The sequence below is a fragment of the Rhododendron vialii genome, chromosome 10a, assembly GCF_030253575.1.
Source record: "Rhododendron vialii isolate Sample 1 chromosome 10a, ASM3025357v1".
In the NCBI taxonomy this organism is placed as follows: Eukaryota; Viridiplantae; Streptophyta; class Magnoliopsida; order Ericales; family Ericaceae; genus Rhododendron; species Rhododendron vialii.
Window position 1 is genome coordinate 28,478,026 of NC_080566.1, and position 13,503 is coordinate 28,491,528.

Genomic DNA, 13,503 nt, shown 5'->3' on the forward strand with positions numbered 1-13,503 from the left:
AAATAAGATAACAAACTATCACGATTTTGCTTAAAATATTTCATAACATCTCTTTAGCAGTTGATGCAGAAAAACCACAATATTGGGGATTTAAACCTCTTTGTACCATTCCGGTAAAATCATGATTTTCAACAAAAGTAAAAGGAAATTATGCTCTAACCATGTAATCTACGACTTCTCGACGAGCAACTGACTGGTCAAAATTAAAACATGCCAATTTTCCTTCAGTGTCTTTACCTAATTGCATTTGTGTTCTAATGTCTACTTGATTTCCATATTTTTTAAGACAAGATAGATGGTGCCTTTTCAAATGAGTAGTTCCATCGTTTGTATTACCAACAAACAAAATTTACCACATAAATAATGTTTGGCTTTATCCAATGTAACACCATCAACAATAATTTTTTCACGTTTAAAAAACTTCCACATTTCAGATTTTTCTTTAGGATTTGCAGAAGATGAACTGGGTAGAGTAGAAAAAGTGGGAGATGTTGGTGATTCTATAGATTCAATTCCAAGTATCTCATTTTCTTCCTCTAGGTTCACGGGAATTTGATGACTAGCCATACTAAATAAAAAAGACTAAATAACAAGTAAATAACAACTAATAACTATGAAAATGTAAATAAAATTGAAAGAAAAAAAAATCTGTTATAGTGGTTGAGATTGGACAGGGCGGTAGAGAGGCGGAGGTTGTCAGACAGGGCGGTGGAGAGGTGGAGAGGCGGAGATCGGAGACATGGTCGCTCTCGTCTCGTAGAGCTCGTCGGACTATGGTTGAGATCGGACTGTGGTTGTCTAGTGGAGATTGGAGAGAAGAGAGATGATCTTTGTTCGTTGTTTGCATGTGAGAGAATGAAAGGAAGAGGAGAGCCGGAGAGGACTGTGGAGGCCAGAGATTGCAAATGAGCGGAGAGATTGAGAGGTGGGAGATTGCATATGTGTTTTTGACATGATCTCAGCAGCAGAAAAAGAGTATTTATAGCTAGGGTTGGATTTAGGATTTAATCCTGTGTGTTGCAGCCCAAGTACATCAAGTGTGTTGGACCATAAATAGCCGTTAGAAATTCCAACGAGCTTATCGGCGACTTGGGCCTCGGCAAAACCAGAAAGGTAGAAACGTACCACGGGCTTTTGGGCGGGTACCATAGGCGAGCTACCTAAAAATTTATTGGCCCGAGCCCGCCCATTACAAACTATGGGCTGGGCTAGCCCGCCTGTTTCACGGGCCTGAGCCGGGTAAAAGCTCGATGGGCTAGGTGGGCCGTGGGCCTTCGGGCTAAATGATGAGGCTTATGGGCAAGTGTATGCTCAACCCTTCATTTTCAAGTACAAGTCAAGGTGTATAGAGTGCCGGGGTGCATTACCGGAAGTGTTTGAAAGCATATTTAGAGAGAGCTTCCTTTATCATTTATTGAATTATGTTTCGAAGATGAAAAATGTAACTTATGTATAAGTCTTTTGATTCCAACACTTATGAAATATTGAGTTGTAACCTACTGAGATGCAATTTTGAAAAGGATATTTGTGTTATGGAGGGATTTGGCATGTCATGTATGAGTTCATATTTATGGAGAAAGATGAAAGTTTATTTATTAAAATCTATTAATATTATGTTCTAAATCGAGGGCGTGACAAAAGTGCTTGTTATCGAAATAAGTGGCATGTCCCCATGGAGTGTTGACAAAGAAAAACGGCAACTCGCCTCATAAACTGTCATTTTGAAATTCGAAGTAAGAGACAAGATGATGAATTTTGGGTGTTTGAAGTGAAAAATTGCTCATACATCATGAACCTTATAGTGACATGGCTGGACATCCTTCTTACCACCATTTGTTGAAGGAAGAGATCACGACTAGGGGTGAACATGGTTCGGATTGGTTCGGTTTTATAGTAAACCAAGAACCAAATCAATACTTACGGATTATGAATTCAGAGAACCAAACCAACCCATAAAAGGCATAGAACCAAACCAATCCAAATCATTAAAGTACGGTTCGGTTTTGATTTTAAACCATGGTTTATTTTGAATTAAGCTTTCATTTTCAAAAAACATTTAAAGTACTTAAATACAATGATAAAATAAAAGAAAATTTATATTAAAATCAATTTCATTCAAATTATCAAAACACATTAACATCAACCAACTAATTAAGAGTGGAATACCACAATTGCCTCAAGTCTTGGTAGTAAAGGAATTATAGGAATATAATTTAGAGAAATTTAGGAATTGGGCAGTGTTAGTTGACTAATCTGGTGATCCTATGTGCTTTTTGTGTATGATAAATTAATAATCATGGGAAATTAGGAATGAGTTGCGATATATAGAAGTTTAATCTAAATTATCTTGGCAAAGAAGGAAAACTAAATATTGCGGTGAATTTAATAGGATCAATAATTGGAAAAGTAGTTGACTAAGGCTCCCATATTTATTTGGTGAATCATAATTGAATTATATATATTTGTGTATATATAGTTTGGATCAGTTTGGAACCATAACCGTGAATGTGAATCTACAAGCCAAACCATATAACGCGGTTTCTAATTTTTTTAAACTATGAGCAAACCATACTACTAAAAACCTGAATGAAACCTTTAGGTTTGGATTGGTTTGGACTGGATTCGCGGTTTAACGGGTTTTTTGCTCACCCCTAATCACAACCATCCCACAAATGACGAGATCGTGAGTCCCTCCACGCCAAATTCTTTCTTTGCTTAGACTAAATAATCAAAAACTTCAAGTTGTGTCAAGAACAATCTACAATATGAAGAACAAGCTTCGAAAGGAGAATATGGCTGGTTGAACTATGATCCAAGCTCTTCAAATGAAGAACAAGCTTCGAAAGGAGAATATGGTAGGTTGAACTATGATCCAAGCGTTGTTTGAAGAGCTTTGTCAATGTGATTTTACTTTTAATGTTGCATATGATGAAAATGGTCATTTGACACATCTATTTTTGGCGCATCCTCACTCAATTACATTGACAAAGAGCTACAACACTATTTTCATAATGGATTGCACTTATAAGACCAACCGATACAAGATGCCTCTACTTGACAATATTGGGTTTCAAGTTTCAACATTACATTATACTCTTGTTTTGCATTTTTGGAGAAAGAAGGAGAAGATGATTATGCATTGGCTTTTACGAATGTTTAGTAACCTTTTGGTCCTTCTTGCCAATCTTTTATCATTGTGTCTGATAGGGAATTGGCCTTGATGAATGCTATAAAAGTTGTCGTTCCTACAACTACTAATCTTGTGTGTGTGGCATACTGAAAAAAATATTTTGGCAAATTGCAAGCCTCGCTTTGAAAGTCAAAGTCAAGAAGATTGAAGCACATTTTTATCTATTAGGAATCAAGTGGTTAACTCTCGAAATGAAGAAGAGTTTGAGGAAGCTTGAAATTTGTTTGAGCTACTGTACAAAGAGAAGGAAGAAGTAATATCCTACATTTGAAGGACATGGTTTCCATTCAAGGAGAGGTTTGTCAAGGCATGGGTTGATAATTGCCTTCACTTTGGAAACTAGGCCTCTTCTAGGGTAGAAGGTGCACATTCAAAATTGAAAAAATACATGCGAAGTTTCAACTAGTGATCTCCAAGAAGTGAAGAATAAGATATGCCTGGCAATTGAAAATGAGTTTAATGAGATAAAGACACAACTCTTAAGCTAGAGGATCTGGATAATTCATCAATCCAATATTTGTTTCTTTAAGAAACTAGTTTCTCTTGTGTCGACAATCGCTATGAAAGAGCTATTTAAACAATACAAAATGAAGAGACATGGCACAATGCAATCGATATGTACGGGACACTTCGTGGCAAGCATGGGTCTTCCTTGTGCACATAAGATGATTGACTAGAAAGGCAAGATATTAACTCTTGATACAATACACTCACAATGGAGGATTGATGTAAGATCTTTCTTTTTGTCTAATTGTGAACAAGCTGAAAATGGAGCTGCTCAAAGGGAACGAGCTCAAGAGAGAATTTCTCAAGTTATAAATCCATCACTTCCATTGATTTTTGAGCCAGCTATTCAAGTTCACAAGGGACATCCATCAGCGTGAAAAAAAGGAAAAACATCAACTTCTACTAGACGGAACTCTTCAAAATTTGAGATCACTAATGCACCACAAAAATGTAGCATTTGCAAAGCCACGGGTCATAATAGTTGAACATGCCAAGGTAAATTGGGGCCAAGTTCTGGAGTTGATACAACATATGAGGGAAGTACCATGCCAACATATGAGGGAAGTACCATGCCTCACCATATGGTGTGGCTGACAACATGGATATAATTCCTATTTCAACGGAGTGCTTTTGGTTGGATGGATGCCTTGACGTGAAAAAAAATTTGATTGTTCTTGTCGTAATTTTGATACCTCTATTTCATGATTTTTTTAATTTTCTTGTAGATAGTAATGAAGGCTTCTCTTCCAAGTTCTCCAAGTGATGAAGAATTCTGGAACTTTTTTTTGGAAGTGGCACTTTTTGGAATTTTAGAACTTTTCGTCGTAACATTTTTTGTAGGTTGTAATTTCATTTTGGAACTTTTTTGAATTGATGATGAATTATGGATATGATGTGAACTTGAATTTGTTTGTTGGCCTTTGGAAGCTTTGTTACTCTTGCTTCTGTTTGTTATGCAATTCTGTTTTGTTTACCTTCAGAAGCTTTCATTTTCTATTTTCTTCTTTTAGAAATTATGTTTGTTACTCTTACTTTGTAAGCTTTGTTTTGTTACTCTTGAATTCTAGAAGTTTTGTTACTCTTAAATTTTGGAATTATACTCTTGTTTTGCTGTCAAAAGAGATTGAGGGGCTTGTTCTGTAATAAAGGAAGATGAAAAGTTCCTGATGTAATAAGGGCACAAAAGTAATTGTAAAAGTAAGAAATAATAGAGTTTTGGTTACAACAATTTCAGTTTTGGCATTATCAGCTGCCTAAAGTAAATTTATTTTGTGATGCAGAAGCATATTAATGGTTATGAGAAATAACGTATTATTATTATGCTGAAGTGTTTTTCTAGCTTCTAGTCACAAATTCTATTTGTTTTTATTTCTTTTATGAGTCTTTATATCATTTTTCATGAGTCTAGTTGTCTTTTATGTTCTCTAGGATTTTTTCTAGTAATTTGGAGTCAAAGTCTTGTTTAGCATTTACTACCTCCGTCTCAAAATGTTTGTCCGGTTTGGAAAACGAGGACTAAAAAATATTGTATTTCTTTCAAGAACAAATCTAAACTTTTTTCATAAATTAAAAGAACCCATCGATATCTAGTGAATTGTTGAAAAAAAATTAAATTTTCTTGCAAAAATTGTATTATTTTTACGTCATTGTTTTGCGGACTAGACAAACATTATGGGACAAAGGGAGTATTTAGAATATTGAAAATGTAATTACCTCTAGGTTCAGAAAATAGAAAGTAATTATCACCAAGTCTATTCTAATTAATGAAACACTGAACCCTTGTGAAATGCCTAAAATCCTAAACCCTGAAAGTGTCTAAACCTTAGGGTACCCTATGAAATTGTCTAAACCCTAAAGTATTCTATAAAAATGCCTAAACCCCTTAGGGTCTTCTATGAAAGTGCCTAAACTGTTAAAACCCTATAATAGAAAAGTACACCCTAAAACTCACATGAAAGTGCCTAAATCTAAACCCTAGGGCTCTATGAAAGCACCTAAACCTAAACCCTAAGCTATCCAAAACCCTAAAATCCTAGGGTACCCTAAGATTTTAGGGTAACCTAGGGTGACACTTCCATTAATGGTTAATGTATTTTTGTAAAAGTGGACCTAGGGGTAATTAAGTATTCTATCTCTCTTTAATGGGAATTAAGTTTCACTTTTCTGTACTTAGAGGTAAAAATCTTTTGCTTTTATTCTTACTCTGGAGGGATGTTCCAAGATATCTATTAAGGCTTTAACCATGAATAAAATGAGGGGAGTTTGAGTTTATGAAAATATTTGCAAGTATTTATTGCTTGTTGATGAGAATTCCTCCTATAATCAAGTGTATGACTTGGTCGTGTCAAGTGGCGTCCGCGATTAGTAGCATTGAGTGACATCCGTTACTCCTAGTTGAGTGGCATCCTGGGATTATCCTGACCTCGCAGGTTTTGGCCTGCATCAAATTGATACCAAAGCAGATTTCTTACCGTGATGATCAAGTTTTATCTTGACTTATAATATTCCATCCCCATTCATCCAACCATCCCAGATTTCACCATGCCTCTACTGTCACGTCCTTAATTTTCAACATCAATATAAAGGGTTTCCATAAATAAAACCTCACAATCATCCGTACAATACCCCAAAGGAGTTATGCATTTTCATTTCCATAATTATACTTCAACAACCAATAGTTTCCAAAAGATTACATCTTCAGCTCCAAGGCCCAAATTAACATAAGTATCGAATATCCAAGAGTTAAGGGTTACAAAATTCCGTAGTCAAAAGATTTACAATTAGAGTTACAGATAAATCTTCCAAAGAGATTTACAAAGATGACTAAGTAACTCCTCAATGTTAGCTTTCAAAAATAATTCTACATCCAAGCATTCCAACCATGCACGCTACTGCTCTGAGATAGTAACTGAAAATGATAATAGGTTTGAGTTATACTAGCCCAGTAGGAAATTCTATGCTAATATTATATGCTAGAGAAATGCAGGAGAGAACACGAAATGGGAAGAAGAACATAGACTATACGGTATTCAATAACTTTGGCTCAACAATTTCCAAACGAAAACTTAATGAATGTCATGCAACTCAAACTAGAACCTTTTCATCTTTCATGTGTCCAACGTCTTTTCATCATAGGTATCATGAGCCGAAGCTCCTGCCGGGCCAATTAAGGGATCCTGATACCCCCTGCTAGGCACCATACCCATCGGTAGGTTCTGAATGTAATCAATATGAGCTTTTGCTCCTGCTGGGCAGGTTAAAAGATCTCGATACCTCCTGCCAGACACCTACCCGTCGATAGGTCCTGAATGTATTCGTTGTGTCAACAAGTGTTCGAGCGTATCATATCCTCGTTATGTGTCATTCCAATTCAATCAAAGTCCACATGGAAATCAACGTCAAATTATACCAAACAAGGGGCGAGGGATGCAAAGATACTCCACGAACTCAACGGGCATGATTAATCATGTTATGGGATGATTTGGTGATGTTTAAAACAAGTTAGAAATGATCGGGGGTCAAAACAATGAAATTTGGAACAAAACAGCAAAGTCTGTCCTTAAGCCCCGTTGTATAGATGCTAGCCAAACTAGTATCGATACAACAGTGCCTTAAAACATTTCAGAGATTCTGGTATCGATACTGACCAGAGTAGTATCGATACAGATGCCTGCTCGAGCAGATTTTCTGCAGATTTCAAGGATTCCAACTACAACAACAACAACCATAGACACGATTTCAAGGCTAGAAAACATGTCCATCACATATATTGAGAGGTAGAATCCCTACCTCAAGGCTGAAGAACGAAACCCACGAATTTCAAGCCCTAGCTTTCCGAGTACTTCGATTTCGACCGGAATACACCACATCGAGCCCCAACCGATGAAGAGTAAGCTCAAAACCTTGAGTAGAAGATGAAATGGAGGTTGATTGGTATGGGTGTTGAGTGAAATTTGGAGAGAGAGCAAGAGAGACGGAGAGAGCTGAGAGAGAGAGAGGAAGAGTCGGGAGAGGGAGATGAAAGAAAATCACTACTAGAAAATTTTCAATAGGTGATGAAAGAAGTGGTGACGAAATTTACTATTTTACTATAGCTGACGAAACAGAAAAAATTTCGTCACCAAAAGTTACTATAGGTGACGAAAAATTTATTTTTGTCACCAAAAGTGACTTTTGGAGACAAGCTATAGGTGACGAAATTTACTATTTCAATCGTCACCTATAGGTTGTCTCCGAAAGTCACTTTTGATGACGAAAAATAAATTTTTCGTCACCTATAGTGACTTTTGATGACGAAAATTTTGTTGTTTCGTCATCTATAGTAAAATAGTAAATTTCGTCACCACCTTTTTCGTCACCTATCGGAAATTTTCTAGTAGTGAATAATTCTCTACTCTCTCACCCTCCTATATATACCCATAAATATGTCAATTACACTTGCACCCTTTCACAATCAATTCTATCACTTTAGCCCCAAATCACATAAATACATCACACTTCCTATTTTTCTCAATTATAAACATTAAAATTAAATAAATTAAATACGGGTCTCTACATCTACGCCATCAAAAGAACAACAAAGATGCTAATGTTGAGGCAAAACTTAATGAGTTGAGGGAATCTAATCAAGCTCTTCACACAAATGATGAATGAACTCCTCCAAAGAATTCCTGCCCATACAGCTCTAAGTCAAGGGAGTGGACGGACTATTTTTTGTAACGAAGAGTATGATGCCTGACAAGAAGTTCTTGCCCTTGAATTATTCTCAAACTCTCTATCAGAAGCTTAATCAATTGCCCCCCACAACTTGACCAATCTGTAGCAGATCATACAATGCAATTTTACCAACTCATGAGTTGCGTTAATCTGCATGAAAGTGACGGCCAACTTGTGGCTAGGTATGTTAGTGGGTTGAGGTCTAATCTCAAAGGAGAACTCATTATGCAATATCTTACTAAGGAGGCTTATCAAATGGCCCTCAAGGAAGAGGAGAAATTGAAATGGAATTTCTATTGAAAGCTGAAAGTTCAAGGAATGTGAAGGACAAGGCCAAGGAGGTTGCTGCACCGAGTTTTGAAAGTCCAGAACCACAAGGGGGAGGAAACAAAGATCCCGGAAAGGGTATTTTCGGCTCCAACAAGTGTTTACAATGTGGCGAACCTGGGCATAGATCTTATGAATGTTCTAAAAAGAAAGCTGAATTGAATCTTGTGGAAGAGAAAGATAAAGATAAAGAACAAAGACCAACTTATGATGAAGAACCCAAAAGAGTCTTTTTGAAGTGCAGTGCGACCAAATTGTGATGCTGAAAGCCTTGTGATTTAGCGTGTCATGCATGCTTGCACCAAAGGATGAAGTTGAAAATATTTTTACTAATGAAAAAAGTTGCAAAACTGTGATGGCAGCCACGATTCATTGGTCTAAACCTCTTATCTACGATAAAGAAGAGGATAGTGGATTGGAAGAGCCAACATTGTTGACTGTTTAGAACACGTACCCCGCAAGTTTTTCCCTCAAGTCCAACTTTGGTTTCAAAGAAACGCAGGACTGAAAATTCGAACTGGATAAATGAAACCATCCTTGAACAATGCACCAAACTCTTTGAGACTTATGGTAACATTTGAGCGTTTGAAAGCCTATTTGTCATTGATTCAGGTAATCATATTTCTGAGCATTTGGTTTCATTTTTGAATTTGCCGACTGAAAATCTTGCTAGGCCTTATCACTTGCGGTGGGTGACTCAACGTTCAAGAACTTTTGTAACTCGGAGACGTCTTGTGGAGTTTTCAATTGGAAACAAGTATTGGGACAAGATTTGGTGTGATGTTTTGCCAATTGACTCGTGCCATGTTTTGTCGGGATGTCCGTGGCAATGAGACAAAAATATTATTTGTCGCAGACAAGAGAATGTGTACGAGTTGAAGATGGAAGGCGAACCAATCTAGTTATTTTCAAACGTGGAGAAAATGAAGTCGGAGAAAACTTCATTTCTCACAAAAGAATTTGTTCCACCCAAGAAAAAGAAGAAATGCCTCCACCGTGTTGTGGCAAAAAAGAGCAAAACTTGAGGACGAATTTTTTCGAAGAAAGGAAGAATGATGCAAGAGCATATTAATGCTTATGAAAAATAATGTATTATTATTATGCTGAAATGCTTTTTAACTTCTAGTCAAAAAGTCTATTTGTTTTTATTTATTTTATGAGTTTTTCTATCAATTTTTTTGATCGACAAGTCTTTCTATCATTTCTGTGAGTTTAGTTGTCTTTTATTTTTCTCTAAGAGTCTTCCTCGTAGTTTGGAGTCAAAGTCTTGTTTAGCATTCTTCCACTCAATCTCGTCCATTGATCTTTCTCGATTTTATTCCCATTAACACCTCTCCATATCCTTAATATGCCAAATAGATCTTTATGTAAACAAAATAGATGAAGATTGAGTACCTTATGGGAAGCTATAATTGTAAACTACGATTGAATTGACAGATACACAAGTTAATAAGCATATCATTTTTGACATTCTCGTCATGTTTATAAGCTCGTTTTGTATATCATTCTTAATTTCTAATTTAGTTTTGGTATCAAGCGTCCGGTGCAAAGCTGGCTTGGCATAGGAAGATGTGGGCCATTTTGTATGGTTTTGGACATGTAGTCATAAAAAAAGAATGAGGGCTTCTCGTTTTTTTGGTTCAATTGGCTAGTACTACTGCTAGCTCGGTTTTGTGGAAGGCAGAGGGTGTCCTCTTTCATGCATTTATTTTGCCACTTGCTGCATATGCTTCCAATGCAAATCTATGTGAAGAAGTGAAGTATTGCTGTATCATTACCACAATTTTCAATTTCTCTCCCTCTTAGAGGTTTTGGAATCAATTGTTAGTGCCCGACTTTTCTAGTGATTATAATTGTAGTCTCTTGGCCTAAGTTTTTCCCTTTTCTTTTCTTTTTTCTTGTGGTATGCCCCTTGTAGGCTTTATATTTGGTTAGTCCCTTTTCTATTTCAAGCTAATTTACCAAAAAAAAAAAAAAAACGAACATTTGAAAACCATTAATAAGGGCCCAAGTTGAAAGGTTTATACAACTTAGAGGGTAATTTGAAAATATATAATAGTTTTAAGGGGCAATATGTAATTAAGCCACGATAAAATTTCGAATGGTTTCATTGGGGTAAAACCGTTATGTTACATAAGTTCGATGGCTAAAATAATGGTTTCATTGGGGTAAAACCGTTATGTTACATAAGTTTGATGGCTAAAATTTGTAAATCGAGAAAAAAGCATATGTTTCCATCCTAAAATACTAATCGATCACAAAATTAGAAAACTACACAAAACCTCGATCCAGATCGAACCAAGCTTAGTAGCTCCGGAGATGATGAAACGAGGTGTCTCTCTCACTCTCTCTCTCTCTCTCTCGTATTATTTTCCAGGGCTAATTGAGATGTTTAAACATATTGTTTCGTTGTTTAGTAAATAATAATACTATATTTAGGGCCCCTTCCTTTCAGCATTTTTTTGGGACCTGAAGCGATGGCTTTCTAGCCTTCTTCCCACTGTAAACGAGGTTGTCAGTCCTTTCTTTGAAACCTCAGTTTGTGATTCCTTTTGGTTGTGGGTACATTACGACCTCGGGTTTTTTTTTCGATGTGATAAACAGCCCTTTTAGCATCATACGAAAGGAAAGAACTAATAATACAAGTAGGCGTACTACTAACCGAATAAAAGGTCTCCGCATGTCTAATGACGACGTTCACTTGCGCATGTGCTCATCGATTTGCTTGACGAAACAAATATTTTATTGTTGTCAACCCAAATTCCCGGAAGAGATATCTCTAATCATGAATGAGAGTACCTAGGTAGTGTCGAGCATGCCCACCCACCCCCTCCCCATTTGATGGAGGTTAAGGACACTTATATCCAAGGCACGTTTGCAATAATGGATGAGATGGTTTGAGCGCATTTGATTTTGATGGACTTAAACTTTTGGGTAAAATAGTGTGTTTCTTATTTGGTGATTGGTGTATAATACCATAATGGTTGGATCTGAAAAGCTGATGTGCCATGGTGACCTTACAGGGAAGGTCATTTAGCAATTACTAGCCCTAACTGCCTCATAAAAAGAGAAAAAAACAAAGAAGGATGTGAAATAGCAACTATTGGGACGTGGGGTTTACGGTACCTATTGAATTCTGCATAGATTTGACTATGTTCTTTCCATGATTCAAATATGGTTGTTTAGGGTGTATGGATTGAAGGACGTGATCATTGCATTGTTACAGTATTTAAAACTTTCTTTGGATGTGATCAAGGATATGACCATCCAAATGCCTCAGGCTGTTTTTCTTTTGAAGCTAAGTTAGGTTCAGATCTTCAATAGCATGAATTGTTTTCTCAACATAGTATGCCTGTAAAGATTTCCCCATTGTAAGCTACAGGTCAAATGCCAAGTAGATGCCATTTTCCTATGTCTGTAGAGCCAATCAATTCCATGGAAGGTGAAAGCCTAGTGGAAACTAAGTTCGACGAAAACAACATGGACAAAAATGTAAAAAGTGAAGCATGTGGAGCTTGGTTGAGGGATGAGCATGTGGAGCTTGGTTGGGGGATGTTATGGATTTTCCAATGTTTTTCCTTGAGCAAAATTTCTTCTTTAGGGACGGCTCGGATTTGGAGAGAGAGTAATGGGGTGAGAGGAGAGAGAGTGTTTTAATCTGGACCATGAAACACACTTTTGGACGGCCCAGATGTGGGTGCTCAGCACCACATCAGTCGGATGACGTGGTACCCACCCGACACCTCAAAAATTTCTCGCATGGAAGACCCACTCACGAATTTGCAATGTTTGGACAATTTGAATTTTTTTTTTCATCCAATCAATTTCCAGATTTGGTGGAAAGTTGAGCAAAAAAATTAAGTACTCTAATTTTCAATCTGGTTGAACCAATGCGAAAATTTTATTTTTCTGATCATTTTATCGTAAATGATCATAGTTAATTTTTGACTCTAGAGCTTTCGTTAGTTAGTCCTAAGAAAGTCGTAGAACCAAATATCTCTTAGGGTTAACTATCGAGAGCCCTAGAGTCAAAAATTAATTATGATCATTTAGGATAAAATGATAAAAAAAATAAGATCTTCGCATTGGTTCAAACGGATTAAAAATTAGAGCACTTAATTTTTCAACTATGTTTAGACAGTTTATATATTACTCCTAAAAAATATGGTTAAAAAGTTAAATGCTTTAAATTTCAATCCGTTTGAACCGATGCGAAAATCTTATTTCTCTGATAATTTTATCTTAAAGGGTCATAATTAATTTTTGATTATAGGGCCCTAAGAGATATTTGATTCTACGACTTTCTTAGGGCCAACTAACGAGAGCCTTAGAATCAAAAATTAATTATGATCCTTTAGAATAAAATGATTAGAAAAATAAGATCGTCGCACTAGTTCAAACGAATTAAAAATTAGAGTACTTAATTTTTTTCCTTGGCTTTTCACCAAACCGGGCCTTGCAGCCTTTTTTTACTACCCTTGCACCCCAAAATGACACAGTTTTGGTGCACTATAACCCTGTGCAATGGAGGTTATTATTAGTATTAAGTTAAAATACCATGGGCAAGGTGGTCATTTTGCAAGAGAGAGCTTGGGAAAGGATTCCTAATACCTGGTACCCCAGGGTATTAGTAATCCTGCAAAATAGGGGGATTACCAATCCCATCCTTTTGTTAATCCCCTTCATTTTTTGGCAATCAAACAAAGAGTCAGGAGATCCTTAGGATTAGCAATCCTATCCCAATACCTAACACACTTATCAAA